Here is a 20,805-nt window from a genome sequence, read left to right as displayed (position 1 = left end):
AAAAACAAATGGAGTCCAGATTCCCTTTACAAACTATAAACTCCGGGGTTGAAGAGATAGGCCACCTTGCATGCAGCCGATCAGGGTTCAATCTCTGGTACCCTATATGATCCCCTAAGTCTGCCAGGAGTGATCCCTGAGCCCTGAGCTAGGAGTCAGCCCTGAGCACAGTCAGGTGTGTCCCAAAAACAAAACAAAATCATAAAATCCAAGGATAATGGTTAAGCACTTCTGTCCCAGTCCTTTGCAGAAATAAGGAGGTAACATAAGTGATTATGAAGGGTAGTAGAACTCCTAATGGTTCTCCAGCACTACTCCTGGCTTGGTGTTTGGGACCAGTCCTGACAGTGTTCTGGAAACCAAATATGGTACCAGGAATCAAACCTGGTCTTCTACAAGTGTTACAGCCCATTAAGCTGTTTCTCAGACCTCTGAGTATATATTTTTTAAATCATTTTTATTGTTATGTCAAATATCTCTGAACCATTAGAACTAAACTTTTGTCAGAAGTTATCATTACAAGGGTATTATTTTAGTCATGAATGCATTTTGTGGTAAACTAATAGCATTGGGGAAATATTTAACCCTAATCTCAGTAACAACTTAAATCTTTTGGGTCAGATCATTTTTCTCCACTAATATCTTTGAAAACCTCTTATTATCTCATTATTTGATCTGTGAAGTAGTTTTCCACTTTTCATAATTCTGAACCAAAAGTGAACGCATTTGTGAATCACATACATTTACGTGATTCATTATTCATCTTATAGAATAATCCCCGATCTTTCATCTAGAAAGTGCAATACCTCCAAATCCATTATCTGTTGAAAAATATTGATTTTCCAAACATGTTTCCAAAATATTTGCCTTTCAGTTTTGCATATTTGTATTTCTAATTTTCCTCCCTGCTGAGGCATCTGTTCACTGATTTCTAGCTTATTTTCAAATTTCTTTTTGTGTTACTGTTTAGATGTGCTTTTCATAGCCTTGATATGATGGGTAATTTCTGTAGATCTTGTGGATTTCTAAATCCTCACTTTAAGAAGTAGACTGGTTTCCCTTCATTTGGTGAAGAAATATTTTAGCATTAAACAAAGCCTGGGTTGTAACTCTTGTTTTCCAGAGGACCTGCAGCTCGATAAGCTATTGAAATCACATTTGCAGTCTTTCTGAAACTGTATTTAAAAAAAAAAGTTTTAATTCCAGAATACAGAGAAATCACTTTATCCGAGCAAGAGGGAGCTTTTGTTTGTTTTAGGGAGGGAGAGTCAAACTTGGAGAAGGACTTAACCATTGGGAGAGGGAGGAAGCTGGCCGCCTTGGGACGGAACACTTCTTGGCTCGCTTTTCTGCCCCAGAATTATTATTCATTAAGGTGAAAGTCAGGCTGTGGTTTGGGTTATATGTATTTTCTGTTAATTCACTTAAAAATGCTTTCCTTTCATATGTAGTCCCTGCAAATGTTCAGTCTCCCGGATAATATATGTGCCCATCTTTATCTATGGGCTATAGAAAATGACAGAGAGAAATATCACTTTGTGCTAAAAATAAGCTTATAGTAACACAGAGGTCAGTCCTGAGTCAGATGCTACATAAAACAGACTGGCTTGTGAGCCCTGACATCTCCCCAGAACACAGAACTGCTGCATTTTCATATTAAGAGGTTTTGGCTGAAGGAATTCAGACACATACGCAGTATGGCCCTAGAAATCTTGCCAAGAAAAGTTGAGTCTAAAATGTAGGGGAACGGATCCAAGAATAGTCCTCCAACATGTTGCATTCATTACCCGCAGCTGTGTACATGAGAAGTGACTTGACCCCATCTACCCAAACCCTACCCAGAGCTGTCACTTTTTTTTTACTTTCTTTCTTTTATCTTTTCTTTTCTTCCTTCATCTTCTTTTCTTTTCCTTTCTTTTTTCTTTTTTTCTCTTTTTTCTTTTTTTTCTCTTTTTTATTTTTTTGGGGGGGTCAACTTGCTGGCCTTTCTGTTCACACACAAAAAGAAAAAAAAATGTGATTGACAGATGGTTCTGCCAAACATTTTTCACAATTGCAAAAAGAATGCGTGCTAATGTATTTGCCATCAATTCAACACGTTTCAAAAGAGCCGTTTCTGGTCAGATGAGTTGTTGTGAGTAAATATTAGCCAAAGGTGTGGAGTAAACCAACCTGGATTCCCAGAGCTGATGGGTCTAACATTTGGGGCTTTCAGAATGGAAGGATTTAGAGGAACTTAGGCTACCTAGGTGATAAGGAATTAATAGACACTTGGCAAAGAAAGAGGAAAACAGAAATCCATTTCAGTATGCCTGGAAGAAACCAATGTCAGTCAGGAGACATTAGAACTGTTCCGTGGGGGTTAAGGGAAGTAGAGCCAGTATTCAAAGATGCCTGGTATTAAACGATACTGAATGCTCATCTTCTAGTTAGAACACTCTTTCTGCCCCTGTCTTGCCCATTGCTACGAACTGTTCCTTTTCAGTTTAAATCCAGATGCAGCCTCCCAAAGTCAGGAACTCATCCACGGGCTCTAATCTCCACACAGAAGATTGGACAGAGCTGTTCGATCAGCCTATTTCCTAGATGCTGACCCTGCCAATGTTTTTGGTTTATTTATGTATTTATTTTTTGGTGGGGATGGTGGTCAGTGAGTACATCCATTAGTTGGAACCAGTTGTAGGCACGATGCCATGAAGCCAAACAGGGATCTGGTAGAGGAGTCTTTGGAAAGCTCTGGATGACTTATGTAGCCAATATATGTTTTGGATTTTTTTTAAATAGTAACCAATATATTTTATACATTTTTATGTACTGCCTGCATTAGATTAATAAAACATTTTTAAATAAAGACTGCATTTTGAAATAAATAATTTGGCTCTAAATTTTCTCATCACACAAAAGAACACTTCACCAGAGAGAAGTGTGTTATTCCAAGGAAAATAATACAGGAGATGATTCCCACTGTCATTTTTCTATGTTGAATGGCATCATTCTATTATTGAGGGAATCCAATTGTGATATGATTCCTGTTTGAGTAATTCTAATGGGAAAAAAATTATGTTATCTCTGTACAGACGTGTGGCATACTAGGATAAAGATCCAATATTTTCCAGCACTCAGAAGAATATTCAGTTTTATCTTTTTACCCAATAGATCCAGAAGGAACTTCTTTCCAAAGATTTTAGTCAGCACTGCTATTTTGTTTTTGGTGACAATTTATATCCGGAGATTTTTGTATTTCTGACATCCCAAATGGGAATAATCTTTGTATTTTCTAGACTCAAAGAATATCCACCAATTCACACACTTTGTGGCAGATATAATGTTACTTCTATGCTCTCCCAATTTTCTAAAATCAGGGGAGTTATAGCAAAAGCATTATTTGGAAATGTTACATGCTAAAAATGATTGTTAATTTTATTTCATTTTTATCACTTTTAAATCAATGCTTAATTGTAGTCCGTTTGTTTATTTATGTGCACATATATGATTTGCACAAGAAAATCCTCCTACATGTGACATAAAGGAGAATGTAGAGGGCCAAAGCAACAGTACAGGGGATAAGGCATTTGCTTTGCACGTGCTGACCCAGGTTCAATCCCTGGCATCCCCTATATTTCCGAAGCTCTCCAGGATTGAGCCCTGAGTGCAGAACCAGGAGTAAGCCCTGAGCAAAAGGGTGTTGTCCAACCTCCCCTTTTCAACTCCTGGTCAGGTAAAGCGGGAATGCTAGAGGTAGAAATGCTTCAATACGGTTTTAGCTGAAATGGCACCTACATTTTCAATCCCTGAGACCTGAAATTTTTAAGAAATCATTTATCATCTAAGATGACTCATTGAATTGAACATTTCCATTAGGGCCAAGGGGTACAACTATTTTTGCTTCACCAATTCAAATCAGATTTAAGTGCTTCATTTTAGATTTCATTCTAAACCTTTATAGCCATAGACTCAAGCGATCATTTAATGGCTACTCTTGTATTACCCCTGGTAATTCAGAATTTGCTACCGATTCGATTAAGGTCAACCTATTTTACCCCGTGCTTCAGTGTTGCAAGAGATTGTTTTGATATGGCCTGTTGGCTACACCCTGCGGTGTTCAGGGCTTACTCCTGGCTCTGTCCTCAGGGATCACTCATGGCCGCGATGGGCAGGGGGATCATATAAAACGCTAGGGATCTAACTGGGTTGATTGCATACAAAAGAGAAGCTTTCTGCATGCAGAGTCATTGAACAGAGACTGGATTCCTGCACATACTTCATGTCTTCCACTTTACTGGGCATCCCCTTTCACAAATACTTCCTTTGATAAAGTTTTGTTACACTCTTCTGTGGTATGTGACAGTCTTTCGTTGAGTTGTAGTTAAGTTAAAGATTTTATGTATTGATCCTCTTTGGGCTAATAACATGAAGTCTTTTAAAGGCAGTCCAGTCAAGGTAATGAGAACTATGCTTGTGATATTTTCTTAAGATCACGAATATAGGCAATCATCCATGGCATTCAACCATGGGGCACAGGAAGCTTGTAGGGTGGGAAGAGGAATTATCTAAGATAAAAAATACAATGAGGGCCAGAGCCGTACTACAGCAGGTAGTATGCTTATGTTGCACATGGTTAATCTGGATTCAATCTGACACCTCATATGGTCCCTGAGCCCTGCAAGTACACATCCTTGAGTGCAGAGAAGGAGTAAGTAAACCTTGAGGATTTCAGGGAAGGAAGAAAGGGAGGGAGAGAGGAGGAAGGAGGGAGGGAGGGAGGGAGGGAGGGAGGGAGGAAGGGAGGGAGGAGGGAGGGAAGTACACAAATTTTAAAGGCAGAGCAGAAATAGAAGCTGCCCCTTCTTTCCTGCCCAAGACCAACTGAAGAGTTTGGAGGTTATCTCTTTTATTTTTTTTAACTGGGGTAGACATGGGGGCCACATCCTAAGATGTTCAGAGGCTGTTCCAGGCTCTTTGCTCAGTAGTGACCCTTAGCAGTGCTCATGAGACCTGATGTGGTGCTGAGGATCCAACCTGGGAGAGAGAGGAAGGGAAAAAGAGAGAGGGGGGAGGGGGAGACACATTTAAGCAGAGCAATGGGATCCTAAATCGGTGAAAAGCAGGGGGGTATCTTAAAGGAGAAATTGCATTGTGGAGTTCAGGATGGGACTCGAAGGATTGTCTTAGATTTGTCGCCAAGACACTAGGAATCCCACAGGGTCTGAGCATGGAGGAGGGAGGGGACCCAGCACGGTCAGTCAGATGCTGGCATGCCCAGGAAGGCTGCAGCGAGCTTTACAAGCAGGCAGGTTTTCAAGGGAAGACGAAGAAAACTTAGGCACACAAGGAACTGTGCCCGAACTGTAGCTCCTTCTGACAAACTGGACCATGGGGAAGACAGAGAGCAGGGAGGAGGGTGAGAACCATGCTCACGTGGGAAACATTTTTTGAAAAGGAAAATCCAGAGAGAAATATGTGGGATGGGGCAGTCGGTTGCTGGTACCATCCGTAGAGTTTGATGATGATCCTTTATCCATTACAGAAGAGGAAAAAATGTAGAGTATTGGATGGGGGTTCTCAGCGCTGGGGTCCCCATAGGAATACTTGACTGACTGGGCCAACAGTGCCAGGGATCCCCCAGGTTACCCTGCCGTGCTAGAGGTTTGCAGGGCAGCCCGGGGAGGCATGATGGGACGGGGAAGGCGTGCACCAGCCCTGTACTGTCCCTCCAGTCCTTGTATCCTTGAGTCTCAAATCCTTTGTTCTCCCTCCTATTTTCCTTGAAGTGATGAAATTGAATTTCAGAAATGAGGTTCCTCTTGAGGTCCACGAGAGAAAGGCTTGGCAATACGTTTGGCAGGCGACCCGCAGAGCAGCCAATGAGGACCCTCACCCGAGGGATGGTGGGGGCTCCGCTGGGGTCAGGAGCTGTGGGCAAAGCCTGGGGCCTGGGAAGATGAGGCCAGTCTGGTCAACTACAGTGCAAACTTTTTTTTTTTACTGGCATCTTTTTTTTTCCTTTTTGGGTCACACCCAGTGATGCATAGGGGTTACTCCTGGCTCTGTGCTCAGGAATTATCCCAGGTGGTGCTCTGGGGACCATATGGGATGCTGGGAATCGAACCCAGGTCGACCGCGTGCAAAGGTAAACGCCCTACCCGCTGTACTATCACTCCAGTTCCATGCTGGCATCTTTGATGTTTGTTAAAATATATATGCAAGGGATTGAAGAGGTAGGACACACTTTCCTTGCCAGATGCCGACCCAGATTCAATTCCCAGAAACCCATTCCTACCAGGAGTGATCCCTGAGCACTGAGCCCTGAACACCACTGGGTATGGCCCCAAAATAAAATAAAATACATATTCAAGAAGAGCCTGGGGATCAGGAACAAAGACATTTTCTGACATGTCCATTTCTTTAAGCAGGTCTTATTTATTGGTAGTTAAAATAAGCAGCACAGAAAGTAGATCAAACATGATAGTCTCTTAGTATCTGTACTGCAAATCATGATGCCCCCCCCAAAAAAAAACAGAAAAGGAAGAGCCTGGGGCAGAGTCGAAGGATCCCACAATACCAGATGCTGTCTTCCATTCAACTTTCTTTGGGCCTTGGAAAGATGGGCATGGCGTGGGAGGGGGCATATCACAATCAGTGCTGGAGGCTTTGCCAGTTCCTTGATTTTTCTGGAAGGGGTGACTGTGTCAAGGGGAGACCATTCTGCCCAGGAAACTGCTCCGTTTCCATTGCATAGTTCAGTCTCTGCAAACAGTTGTTCACTACTGTTTTCCCCAGGGACACTGTAGGTCAACGAGGTTGTTATTTCCCCTTTCAAGTCAGGACTTGTGCGTTGGTGGTGTTATCGCTTTTTCTCCTGGCGAGCAGGCTTTATTCTTAGATGAGGGAGAGAGGGTTTAATTGCCAATGAAAAGAAAGAACCAGGACCCCCCCGCCCCCCGAGCCATGGGACCTAGTGGGAAGATGCTTTTACAGATGGAGCCAGGGAAGCTGTTTGTAATAGGAAATTGAGACACAATGTCTCTGGCACGTTCCTACGAGGAACAGGACTGGCATAGGCTGAACAAGCAGCTAACTGCTTGCCTGCCTGGCATCCGTGGGCCTGAGAAAGACCCAGAAGGAGCAGCTGTCAGTCAGGGGGATGTGAGAAAAATAGAGATGGAGATGAAATGGGATTGGAGTAAAGGCAGAGAAGCGAATTCCAGAATTTTCCAACATCTCCTCTCAGGCAGAGGTAATGTCTGTCTCTGCAAAGCGTCTTGACTTCTCTCCAGGAGAAGACAGCAAATTCACAGCCGCTACAGATAACAGGAGGGGCCAGAGTCGCTTTATTTATTTATTTATTTATTTATTTATTTATTTATTTATTTATTTATTTATTCATTTATTTATTTATTTATTTATTTACTCTAATTGGAAGAAAATTGAATATAAGTTTGTATTTTCCTCCTTGGAGAAAAAATCTTCCTTAGCCTTTAGGGAAAGGAATAAGGTAGTCAGTTCTAGACATTCTTATTCAAAACTGTGAGGGTGAGGGAAGGTTGTAGGTGGTGTTGATTTTATCTGTCCCCTTCTAGTATAATCATATGAGTTAAATGTCCCATTAAGCTTTTGTTTCCCAAAGCAGGTGATACCACCCAGGAAAGCAGCGGGGAGGGTGTTTCTGGAATGATGGAGGGTGAGGGGCAGAAGGAACCTTTGCATACAATTGTGGGGTACTTTCTTTCTGCCCGTATGATCACATATGTTCTGAAGCCCTAAGACATCACATTTCATAGAGGGAAAGAACAGAGACATCAGATAAGTTACAACTTTTTAACAAGGTCATACAGCCAACTGGGAGATCCGTGTTCAGCCAAGCCAGATCCACTGATTTCTAGAAAAATCACCACAAAGTGGAAAAATCCCTGAAGAGTAGATTCTGATGTTGCTTCCCCGGTTTCAATGTATTTTATTCCCTTCAGATCTTTTCACCTTTTCAGTGGGGTCTAGTCAAATCAATTAGAACAGAGACACAAAGATTCCTGCTTAACTGAATGACAGCTGTGAATTTTCCTGACACCCACCGCGATAATTCATGTTGTTACTAAGATCCTCAGCATAATCACCAAGCTTCAGAAAGAGGTTTATTTGTTTGTTTGTTTTGTAAAATAAGTGACTGCCTATAATAGGGGACTTTTCCTCTCTGATCATAAGTTGTAATAACCTCACAACCTAATTTAATAGCTCTTTAGAACTTGGAAAATTCCTCCTTTCCCCATCCTTTTGAAAATCTACCAGAAATATCTGGTCAGGCAAAGTTCCCTGACTGTTCATGCTGTCTGTTCTGGCATGAATTCCCCCCTAAAAAAGTAGTTACTCAAGAATATCTTGAAGTTTTCTGCTTAAGCTCATGTCACCAAATTATGGTGTTAAAGTGAAGCCCTGATAATTTATTGATTTAATGATAAACATCATGAACAAAATTCAGACTCTAGCTTGCCCTGCCCTCATTTTAAAAATTGATTTGAGTGATCATGTTGGACTCATCATTGATTGAAGATCTTACAAGGGCCACTTGCCCACCAAAACTGTGGTTTGGCAAATTTCTGTGGTCACTTCTGTCTCGAAGTCCTGTTGCCAGCAGGGATCGTAGGTTGGGGAGCATTTGTAGACTGTGTTGTCGGGCTCTTCACATGGACTTTTGTCCTAGTGTCAGACCGTGGCCTGCTCTGCTCTCTGGAGGGAGAGTCGATTATATAAGTGCCCTTTTTTTTTGCCTCTCACTTACTCTAGATCTTGGAAAGACCTAATTCCCTTTGCCCTGTATCTTCTAAAAAAAACTGTTCCTTACTGTTGTTGCTCAGAAAGTGAAAACCACCAAGACTAGGCACACTACCACTGGGATCTTCCTTCCTTCCTCCCTCTCTCCTTTCCTTCCTTCCTCCTTCCTTCCTTCCTTCCTTCCTTCCTTCCTTCCTTCCTTCCTTCCTTCCTTCCTTCCTTCCTTCCTTCCCTCCCTCCCTCCTTCCTTCCTTCCCTCCTTCCTTCCTTCCCTCCCTCCCTCCCTCCCTCCCTCCTTCCTTCCTTCCTTTCTTCCTTTCTTCCTTCCTTCCTCCGTCTCTTCTTTCCTTCCTCCTTCCTTCCTTCCCCCTTCCTTCCTTCCTTCCTTCCTTCTTTCCTTCCTTCCTTCCTTTCTTCCTTTCTTCCTTCCTTCCTCCATCTCTTCTTTCCTTCCTCCTTCCTTCCTTCCTTCCTTCCCTCCCTCCCTCCTTCCTTCCTTCCTTCCTTCCTTCCATCCCTCTCTCTCCCTCCTTCTTTTTCCCTTTTTATCCTCTTTTTGTCTTTATGTTTCTACCATTTTCCTCTTTTCTTTCCTTTACCTCTCCTCCTTTCTTTCTCATTCTTTCTTTCTCTCTTCCTTCCTTCCTTTCTTCCTCTCTTTTTATTTCCTCTTTTTTCTCCTCCCTTTTCCCCCTCTTCCTCTCTTTATCTCCTCTTCTCATTATTTTTTTCTACCTTTCTCTTTCCTTCCCTCCTTCCCTGCTTTCTTTCTACCTTCCTTCCTTTTCTTCTTTCCTTTCTTCCTTCCTCTCTCCCTTCGTCCCTCTTTCTTTTCTCTTCTCATCCTCTTTTCTTTTCTATCTTTCTACCATTTTCTCTCTTTTCTTTCCTTCTACCTCTCATCCTTCTTTTCTCATTCTCTCTTTCTTCCTTTTTATTTCCTCTTTTTTTCTCTTTTTCCCCTCTTCCTCTCTTCATCTCTTCCTCTCTTGATCTCTTTCTACCTTTCTCTCACTTTCTTTCCTTCCTTGCTTCCTTCCTTTCTTCCTTCCGGCCACACCCTGTGCTACTCAGGGATTATTCCTGACCATTCTTGGGGGACCATTCAGTCCCAGGGATCAAATCCAGGGCTCCCTCAGGCAAACAATCTCCATCCCTCTGAACCACCTACCAGCCCCTCTTCTTATGCTTTCATTTTATCGTTCCTACTTTCCTCTTTCTAGAGAACTTACATTGCTTTTTTAAAAAATCATTGAATCACTGTGAATTACAAATTTACAAAGTTATTCATGATCAAGTGTCAACACCCATCGTTTCACCAATGTCTCCTTCCCTCCATCTAGGTCCCCAGTTTCCCTCCCACTCCCAGCCTGCCTCTACACCAGGCACGTTTTTTCTTTTTCTTTTCCCCTTCCAGGCTCTGTGGTTTCCAATAATGTTAGTGGTAAGATATCATGCGAATCACTTTGCCTCCTTTCAACACTGGAACTCAATCTTAGGGACCGGGGTTGCCCCTAATCAGACCCTAGACACGATGACACTGACCTCAGGTAGAAATGTGCCAGAAAGAACAAAGCCGTAGCTGTCTTTCTCCAATGGGTTTTAGTTTATCAATTGTATTTCATCACTAATTATTATTATTATCATTACAGTATCAGAGATAAAACTCAGGGTCTCCACATTCAAGGCATGTGTTCTGCTGCTGAGTCACATCTTTAGTCCCCTCCAGGGTACTTTCAATAAAGGAAGTACTGTTTGCTATGTTCATTTTGTTTAGGGCAAAACTGCCTTGCCCAGAGAGGACTAAGGAAGGTCTTTTCAAGGTGTTTGGGCAAGATTATTGGCGTTCAATCTGTGTGGGTCCTGCTCTAAAGCTGTTGGCCCTGGGTCCAGGGAAATGGTTTATGTGGCTTGAGCCCGGGCCTGGCAGGTGGAGATGCTGACAGGAGACCACGGCACAGAGACCACCTAAACATCTCCACTGTGGCCTGGTGACCCCAGCATAGCTGCACTGCCTCACCAGCCAAGTCCCAGTGAAAGTGCTCCCAAGGCACAGCTGAGAGCCTCCCAAAAACACTGAGAGGAAAACCCTGTTGGTGCTCAAGTTGTCTCCGTTTCCGCCCCACCTAGTTGCTTTTCACCTGCTGTTACCTCTGGCATCCCCCTGCCCCCCCCCCCCACTGCCATCACGCCTGTAAAAGTCATTCTCCACCAGGTCACACATGGCTCCTCCTGTCATGTTCAAGAGTCTTGTTTCAATCATCCTCAGTGTGACTCTGAGACACGCAGCCTAGGACACGCCCAGCTCCATCCTGAACTCTTTGCAGACTCTCTCCCGGGAGCATCCCCGCTATGCCACCTCAGAGCTTCCCCTCAGTGTCCTGGATCTCACCTTCTTTATTCCTTGGTGCCTGAACATCCCTTGTGGTTCCTGGAGGTAAGCAAAGCCCAAGATTCAAACCCTTTGCTTTCTTTGTCGGCTTCTTGTCTCTGAGATCTTGTCTGCCCTCCAATCTAAGGTGTCATAGACATACATGACAGAGAGCTAAATTTCCTCTTTCTATCTCCAAACTCTGAGCTGGCTCGTGCCCAGAGTTCTCTTCACATTGCTTTCTTTCTCTTTGTCTTCTAAAATCACCTCTTCTTTGGGGATCTGCAGCCTGAGCCAGATACCTCCCCAAGGTTCTCAGCCTCACCCCCCACCGCCCCTATAAAGGAGATGAAGAGAAGAGACATGATAATGACGAGAGACATGAAAAATAGACCCAGGAGGGAACACTGGAATAAAATAAAGTAATAATCATAGAGATTATTTAGCATGACAGCACGGATCTGAAGGGAAGATTTAAGAATAATCGTCTTCAAGTATGTGAAGAGCCCTTACTGAGAAAATGATGGCCAGCTGCTCCCCATTTCTCCTCCAACTTGGAGCAAGAGCCATTTGGGCATAAGTTATGGCTTTTGAGATTCAAGTTTGAGACTTGCAAAATAGAATTGCCCTTGGGAAACAATGGAAAGGGCTGTGATGGATTGCTTGAAATGAGCATGGCAGGACAGGGCGTTTGGGGGGTTGTTTTTTTAATAGATTCTTCTGTATCTGGGCATTGAGAAGCATTTGATCCACCGAGAGCATGGATTCAGTTCATGTCCTGTGATACTATCACATGATTTTAATATAAGAAATACGTGTGTACATTTTTTTTTGTGGTTTTGAGAATTAGTGACTTCAAGCTATGAATTAGGTTCAATTGCAATTTAGTCTCCGTCTTGGAAAATGTTGGTTAAGTTAGGATAGGAGTGTGTGTGTAAGTGTGTGTGTGTGTGTGTGTGTGTGTGAGAGAGAGAGAGAGAGAGAGAGAGAGAGAGAGAGAAAGAGACACAGACACAGACAGAGAGACAAAGGGAAGGAGAGAGAAATAATTACAGAACAATTGGAATAAAATAAACGATTGAATCGTTTTAATTAGGTAAGCAGTTTTTCACTATGCATTATTCATTTGCTATGTTGCTTCCAACTGCCCCTCCCAAACCAATACTTATTTAGTTAGTAAGTGTCTTTTGCACAAAACACAGAGCTAGATGCTGGGGGATCCAGAGAGAAATGCTCCTTCCCTGGTCTAGGGTTTGAAAGGAGTTCCAAGGAGACCGGCAGCAGAGCGTTCTAGGACAGAGGGGAGGAAGGGTGGTCCGGGCCAGGCCCAGTGAGAGCATGGAGGGGACCATCTCACTTTGCTTGGTGGACCAGGAGAGGTTTGATGGAGAGCCTGAGTGATGGACCACAGCATGAGCGAGCACAGTTGGCCAAATAGAGGGAGAGATGTTAAACATATGCTTGCATCTGAAGTGACATATAAAAATAGACACTCAGCCATAAGTTGCAGTCACAAAATGTAAAACTGCATTCAGGCCTGTTCTATGGGACTGTGTCATGAAAACACTTGAAAATTTCATTGATTATCCAGCGTTTTTCGGTGGAGACACCTTAAACCGTGCTCAGGAAATGATCACGGTACCTCTTGGGGGTCTTTGAAAATGCTGCTATTTCACACTTATTTTATGAGGAGGGTGAGTGGGGGTGATGGAGGCACACAGAGCTGTGCTCCAGACTCTTGGTTATGTGCTCAGGGATCCCTCCTGGCGATGCTGGGGACATCAAATGTGGTCCTGGGATCAAACTCGCATCAGCTGCATGCCAGGCAAGTGCCTTTTCCTCTCTGCCCTCTCTGGTCCCCTGACTTCACATTGTGAAGCCTAAGTGTAGAAGTTCACACAATCCGTGGTCTGGTCACCGCAGGAAACATTTGACTGTGGTAATTCTAGCCTCCGAAGACTTTATCACGGGCTGATTCTTGGTGTTTAAGCCAAGAAAAGGAAGTATTTACCATAATGTGGCTAATTCCAAAGCTCCCTGACCTCACTGTTGAAAATTTTACTGAAAGTGTGTTACTGAGCACAAATACCAAACTGTCCTATGGGGGCACGTGCGAATACCAGATGGATGGTTACTAACCAGTCGTCCAGATGAAGAAATTGCTTCCTAATTAAAACCAAGTGAAGCATTTTTATTCAGAACCCTTCCATTTCTTGAACATGGACTGTCAGAGCAGAGCCTTCAAAGTCTCCCCCCAACCGACCCCCTACCCCATTGTCTTCTTCTTTTGAAAACCTGAAAAATAAGTGGGATCCCACTAGATTGCCAAGCATGGCCAAACACTGCCATCCCTGGGTGGGCCAGGGAATTAACCAGGCATTTTGCAGCACGTGTCCAACATGGCAGGGGTGAGTAGCTCTTTGGCATCTTGGCCGTTGTCTACCCTTACTCCTAAAACGAGGCCTCGTGCCTTACTGCCTCCTCTCACGTTGCCTCGAGACACCTAGTGGCTTGATTTGGACCCATCAGCACTTGCTCTGTGCCCCATTTCTGGTATCCATGCCCCCAAGCTAACTCTTGCGGGCCATCTGGATTTCTCCGTTGGCACTGCCCTCTGCTCTGGTCCTGTTCCCAGCACCAGGTAGGAATTAGCTCCTTTGTTCACTTCCTTCCCTCCCACTTGGATGCCGGCCTACATAGGGTTGAGGCTAAGCCTTTTGGCTAGAGCGTATAGCTTGATTGCTCCCTGCTAAGAGTCCAGATCACAAGCCTGGCCATACTACAGGGCACCCAGCACGCTCTGACCCAGGGTCACCCACATTAGAAGCATAAGAAGGGGTGAGTTGAAATCACAAAGAACATGACTGGAGATAGAAACTCAGAGCTTAGGTCTTCATCATGATCCTGATTTCTGCCAACATGTTTGTGAGTTTGGTGAAATAACCAAACACCTTTCAACCTTTAGAAGAGAATTCGTGTGCTTCTAAACAATTGTGCATTTGAGTTATTTCCGAGAGTTGTGAAATAAATAGCCATCCTGTGGGTGGATTTTTCTGTCGATTCAATCCAAGAGGTGCCCAATATTTTACTGGCCTTTTAGATATACTGTAGGCATCTGTGAAAAATTATAAATTGGCTCTTCTTACGAGGCTTTGTTTTCAGTGCTTTATTTCTGCTCCAGCATAAATTGATAGTTGAACTCTATCGAAAAAAGGATCCAGAAATTTGATTTTAAATACAGTTTTATATCAGTTTATAACAGAATGTGCAGAGCTTTTAGAGACTTACATGCTCCAGATAAAAGAGTAGTTTGCACAAGAGAAAACTTTAAAATTTTATGCACCATGTGTAAATCAAGTAAATTGCACAAATATGAGGTACCAACTGATGTCATCACGCTGCAATTTTGGCGACATTCAATGTTTCTTTGCCATGTTTGTTGTTTAACAGAGAAAAAGGCCTGAACATAAATACATGTATAATTTTTAAAACAAGCTCAATTCTGGAGCGTGAGAGACTCCTGCTGACCTGCGAATGTTGATGAACAGTTCTCCTGAACCTGAAGAGGACACAAGGAGAGACATTGTTGTCCATTTAACACCTAAAGGGGACTCTGAAACACAGGGAAGTGAAAGGACCAGCTTCTTCCATTACCTGTCCCCAACCGCAGATGATTGATTTTGAGAAGTGATCATTTGTCATGTTTTCCCACCCCTTGACCCATCTGCTTTGAAAGTGAACCACACACACAAGTACTCCTTTGCCCGACCTATTTGGTATTAAGGATGTAGTGAGATGATTTAAGAGTCAGGCTCCAAGCTGGGAAAGCGGAACTGCTCCGAGAGTTGACCCTCAGAGGCTGTGCATGTGAAAAGTCCTAAGCCCTAACCCCCACACTGGTGCCCCACAGCCCGCCACCCAAGCCTGGAGCTAGATGATACTCCAAAACCAGCCCAAAGGAGAGCAGGCTCAGAAGCTGTGCTAAGTTTAGGTTCTGGCACAGAGAATGGTGTGGTCCACTCGCAACCTTTCAAAGCTGTGAACTGAGATAATGTCACTCCATCAAAGGGACTGTGTGGAAATGTTGTGTGTTAAATGCTCATAACAAGGCCATTTTATTGAACCAGTTGGGGATAGAATCCTGGTCCTGTAGAGTTAGTTTAAGCATTTGATTCTGTATCAGCATCTCTGACATTACGAAGTCGGTGCTTAATTTATTAGCAGGGAGATGATGGTTTCAGTTTGGGGTCAACTCTGATTCTCAACCCCCCCCCCCACACACACACACCCTTTAAGGCCCTTAGCCTAAATAGAGAGAGAGATTAAAAATCTCCGAATAGGAAAGCTAAGCTGGTGCTAGTTTCAAGTAACAGCTCATTCATGGACACTCCCCACCCCCAAATATAATTTGCTTTGATTTGGTTTGGTTCATGCATTTTTAAAAGTCTTCCTTGCGGTGTAGAGTCATTAGGCATTTATGCCTAAAGAACTGAATTCGGTTATAAGTAAAATTCATTTAATAGTGAGTCGGGTTCCATGCAGTTATTTATTCACAACATAAAATGGCCACATAATTCAACGTATTTGATAGTGTCTGTTCCTAGAGCTGCAGGAAATTCTGCAGCTCTGAGAAAACGAATGCTTAAGCTATAGACAGCATTATCCATAATGCTAATTATTCCTGACATCAATATGGCAAACTATAGTGGAGGAAAATAGAAGTTTAATGGGTGCCTTATTATATGACTCTAGGACTGCTGTATTTCAAAGATGGCAGATTTAATGCATGGCTGGGCGTGGCCCTCAAACCTGGGATCTTTTCTTGGGAAGATATTTATGGAAACCAACCTTTACTTCTCAGCGACAGAAAGTATTTCGAAACCCCGGCCTCTCCCTCTGGCTCTTGGGCAGCGGTTGCGTCTGCCACTGCTCAGCTGTGCTCAGAGTAAGCCCTTGATTATTCTCAGGGGACACTGTCATTGTCCAGTTTGAAAAATAATTCGTTTTCGAATCAGAAAAGGTAGAATTTAAATACTAGACATGTAGGTTATCCCATTCCAGTCTGATAGCCAGATTCACCTCACCTGTACTTGGCATTATTTACAGATGGGCTTTGCTTGATTAGCATTTTTAATTGGAATTCTAATAAATGCTATCAATCAGTGACCAATCTGCATAGCATTTATCTAGGGAAATGAGCACGCCAAACTGCAGGCTTCTGGGGGTGGGTTCATCTTGACTGAAACAGTTTTAAGCTTTTAAAACCTTTCGCTCTTCCATGAAAATCTTCGTCTTCTTATGTCTGAATTCAAACCCAGATGGCTTCAGCGGGGTCACGAGCAACCCAGGAGTACGCATCTAAAAGGTAGACCATCTCCCAGACCCCCAAATCCTGGAAGATTCTAACCCTGTGTATTTAGTTCTTCTAAGGTTTCCACTGAACACCACCATATTCCGGCCTAAATAGTCATATCATGTTTAATTGCAATTATTTCAGAGACACCCCCCTCCCCATACAGCCCCCAGGAGAATCGTGTAGAAAAACATCACCATCATCCGTGAAATAGTAAGACTTCCAGGATATAGTTTTGCTTAATAGCTTAAATGGCTTTCAATGCCCCACAAAATATCTATTGTTCTATTTTTTGACCCAATTTTACTAAAGAGCATTTTCAACCCCCTGAAATCACTTCGAAATTTAGACTGTGTCAAAGGAACGTGGAAATGATTTCTACAATATCTTCATAATGTCCTAATTAAAGGCTGAGCAGATCGATCATCCAGGAACGGTTTGACAGGGTGGTTGTGATCATCTTGTGGTACTAGAGCATGTTTATGTGCTAGGATTTTCCCAGGGCCATTGTTCTGGAAAGAAGAGAACACGGGGTGTAAAGACTGTGCCAAAACATGGGGGAGATCAGACATTTCCTTGTCTGACAATGGATCTGTTTGATGGGAATGCAAACTGAGAAGGAACAGGCAGTATCCACCAATCAGTTAGGCTATATCCCCGGTTCCTAAGCATCAGAGGTAAAATTTGGGAGGTGGGGTAGGGGGTGGGGGCGGGCTTGGGGAAGAGATCTGGGCGGCAGAGGAAAAAGCAATTGCTGTTGCTAAGTCTTGGGAATGAGGACAGAGTACAGCCTTCCTGGGTCTTGAGGAGAGAAGGAGAGAACATGGATCTTCAAAGTGTTCATCTCGGGCTTGTTTCTATGTAGGCGATATTCGCGTATCTGAGAGCAAATGATGGTTTAGAGAGACAAGGTGGATGGATATTAATATTGTAAGGCGCACCTTGTTTTCTTGTAAAATACTTATTAAGGAGCCGGATGAAAACATCTGTCACTCAAAAAAACATCCACGGCCACTCCGGCCTGTTCAGTACTCGGGTTAGTAGAGGAAGAGGTGTAGACGGAATGTTCTAGAAGAAAAGAGAGGTTTTTTTTTTTTTTAAGGGAGACTAGAGACAATGCCAAAAAAAAAAAAGAACCCTAAAAATAAAATAAAATCATAATGATCAAAGTGGAAAGTGGATCAGCAAAGAGGGAGGGGAGGGAAGACCATTAAAAAAAAAAAAGGAAGTGCTGCAAGAATGAAGTGATGAAGTGGCTCCCATTAATTGAAATTACTGACAGTCGGACCTGCTGGGAGCGATTCCGGGTCAGGCTTGCTGGTCCCGGCGCATCATTTCGAGCCGGCTCGGGTCTCCGGCTGCGGGGAGGGACTTCTTCCCGCTCGTGGCGTGCGGTCCAGGAGGTCCGATGCGGCTCGGAGCAGCCCCTCGGCGCCCGGGCACCCCGGAGCCGCGGCCAGGGGGCGATCGATCGGGGCTCGGCCGGTGCGCGCCGCGTCCCCCCAAGCCCTCCGCGCACTCACGCCCGGCCGGTGCCGGACTTGGGGTACCCGCGACCCCGCCCCGCCGCCTCGCTCGCCCCCCACTCCCAGGGCTGCCCACCTTTCCCGAGCTGCGGGTGCCTGGAGTTGGACGACTTAGTTGGGTGGGTTGTCGGGGAGCTGCGGCGGCTCCTCGCTTGCCGAGTCCAGCGTGCGTCTGCCCCGCCTGGAGCCGGCCGGCGGGTGAAGAAACGGGGACGCGGGGAGAGATCGGGACTCGTTCCTGGGCTGAGGGGTGGGGGGTGGGAAACGGGGGTTCTCTTTTGTGAGCCCAGGTGGAGCAAACATCGCTTTGGAACCAAGCCAGGCGCCCCCTAAAGAGGGGCTGGGAGCGGGGGTGATGATGGGGGGCAGGTGGGCACCCCACCTTGGCGAACCGCTCTCGCAAGCTGTCTGGTCTTGCCAGCGAAAGCGCGCGCGTATGCGTGTGTGTATGTGTGTGCATGTGTGTGCGCATGTGTGTGCATGTATGTGCACATGTGTGCGTTTGTGTGCATGTGCGTGCGTTTGTGTGCATGTGTGTGCGTGCATGTGTGTGCGTGTGTGTGCATGTGTGTGCATGTATGTGTGCAGTGTGTGCATGCCCGCGCGCCTGTGTGTGCGCGTGCAGCCCTCCCCGCGAGGGTGTGTGCGTGCCCCCCCCCGGGGTGGGGTGCTGGCCCGCCGGGCAGCTGCGGGTCCCCGGCGGGGGGCGGGTCCGGCGGCGTCGGCGGCGTTGGCGGCGGCCCGGCCGGGCGCGAGGGGGTTAAGCGCTCGCCTTCCCCCCGGCCGGGTGTAAACAGACGGGCTCAGCCTATCATGTCTGGCTGCCGCGCGCAGCCGGAGCCCCGAGCCCGGCGCTGTAACACGATCCGCTCCAGACCCTGGCAACTTGGCAGCGCCGGGCTCGGCTCCGCACGGCCACAGCGAGGGCGCGCCGCGGCGAGGTGGGTGAGCGGGGCGCGGGGGGCGTGCGGGGCGCACGGGGGACGCGCGGGGCGCACGGGGGGCGCGCGGGGGGCGCACGCGGGGGGCCCGCGGGGTCCCCGGCGCCGGCGGCTCTCCCCGCTGGGCGCCGGGTGCCGGTGCCGGCCGGAGCGTCGGCCGCGAGGTGCCGTTTGCCTGGTCTCTGGGCGCGTTGCAAGCCCTCGCGGGGCCCCGGCGCGGGGCCGAACTTGGGCGCGTTCCGCGGTTCCCCCTCGGCGCCGCGGGGGCACAGGGGCGCCTTGGGCGTGCGTCTGGTTGTCTCCGAGTGTCTGTGTGTCCGTACGTGTGAGTGAGCGCGATTCGGAATTCGGCGGGTTCATTTTCATTTTTCTTTTTCTTTTGGTTTGCAAAGGATGTCGCGGTCCTCTAGTCCGGGAGGTAAAGGGCGTCCGTGCCGGGCATTCGGGGACTTTGGCGAGCTTGCTTGGGTGCCCTGGTGGGGAGCAGAGCTAAGCTGAGCAACCCCCCCCCCCTCCGAGAGATGAGAGAGAAAGAGAGAGAGAAGAGAGAGTGAGACTCAGCTCCCATCTCTGCCTCGAGCTTCAATTAACCAGCTCTTGGGTTGCGCGAATTGAAATCCATCATCCTAATTGCTTGATGGGGGGCTGCTGCAAGTGGGGGGGGGGCTAGAATAAAACAGCAGCTCGCTGATTGAAAGAGCAGGGTGCTGGGGGTTTTGTGCTTTTTTTCGTGCCTTTTTTTTTTTCTTTCATCCTGCGAAGTACTTCAGTGTGTGATGGGGGGAGTGGAGGTGCTGGATTGGTGGGGGCGCTGGAGAGGGGTTTCAAGCAGTGCGTAGTGGAGAAGCAAATGCAACTTTGCAGTCGGGCTGAGAGGAGGTTCCTTTCTCCCCGGGGGCGTGTGGAGGAGTTGGGGGTGGCCGGGTGCGGTGGGGGTGGGGTGGCCGGCGCACCCGGGGAAGCCTTGTGCAAGCGCTTAGGTGCGTCTTGCAAAAGCCCCCCGAGCGGGTGGCTGTGCAGTGGCCGCTCTTGGGGGGCGGTCGGGGGGTGAAGTTCCCCTCTCCGCCGTCCTGCGTGCAGCAGCGCGGTCGCCCCGGCGGGCGGCTCTATCTCCGATAGGATCTGTGCAAAAAAAAAAAAAAAAAGCTCTGCGTCTGTGTCACCGAAGTCATTCCGTCTTCTGAAAGCCCTCGTGTAATCAAATTCAGTGCCTTAAGATGGTGTCGCTGAAGATTTGATCCCCTTCCACTGAAGTGGAAATACTTTCAGTAATTGAAAGCAGATTCCGTCTGGACTTGCAAGCAGCCAAGGTTTTTCATTTTGCAAAAAAATCAACCTTTTGTTCTCCGCCTTTCCACGTCGTCGGCGAGGGCCATCCAGAGACCTCGGTGTGTTGCTTGCTAATTGTTCCGAGGAGTTCCCCAGGCAGGACCCGGCGATTGGCAAAAAGTCCCGAGAAGGCGTTTCGGAAATCACAGCGAACTTAGCCTCGGTTGGAGATGGCCAGGGCCAGACTCTTATCTGCTGTCTGTGCGGCGCGTTAGGTTTTTGCCAGCGGCTTCCCAGGCAGTTAAATGCAACTAGCGTGTTGAAAACCCCAGCTAGAGTCCATCCGCCTTAAAAGGTTTGAGAAAGAAAAAAAAAAAAAAAAACTTGAGAAATTTTGGAATGAGTTCCCCACCCCCCCACCCCACCCCCCATTTTTAGCTGTGCTTTTTCCAGTTTGAGGATGCATTTTGAAATCAAGTGCGAAGTCTGTTTCATTGAAAGAGATTCGGGATTTATATGCTTGCTGTCAGAGGACTGAAACCTCCAGAAATAAATGATTGCAGTTCGTTAACCTGGAGC

The 20,805-nt window shown here is 46.1% G+C and overlaps 1 protein-coding gene across 6 annotated transcripts in view; it reads left to right on the top strand.

Moving 5' to 3' along the window:
• Window positions 1-20,805, top strand: part of TENM3 (teneurin transmembrane protein 3) — a 1,301,134-nt gene that overhangs the window by 940,111 nt on the left and 340,218 nt on the right. Inside the window, exon 1 of one of the 6 annotated variants that reach the window (XM_055131970.1) lies at window positions 18,821-18,957. The exons of the other annotated variants lie outside the window; for them this stretch is intronic. The gene's annotated coding sequence lies outside the window, so the exon portion shown is untranslated. Of the gene's footprint in view, window positions 1-18,820; window positions 18,958-20,805 lie in introns of those variants that run through there. 6 annotated transcript variants of the gene reach the window in all.

Source organism: Sorex araneus, chromosome 1, assembly GCF_027595985.1.
Source record: "Sorex araneus isolate mSorAra2 chromosome 1, mSorAra2.pri, whole genome shotgun sequence".
NCBI classification, from domain to species: domain Eukaryota; kingdom Metazoa; phylum Chordata; class Mammalia; order Eulipotyphla; family Soricidae; genus Sorex; species Sorex araneus.
The sequence above is the reverse complement of the archived record's forward strand: the minus strand, read 5'-3'. Positions and strand labels throughout refer to the sequence as shown.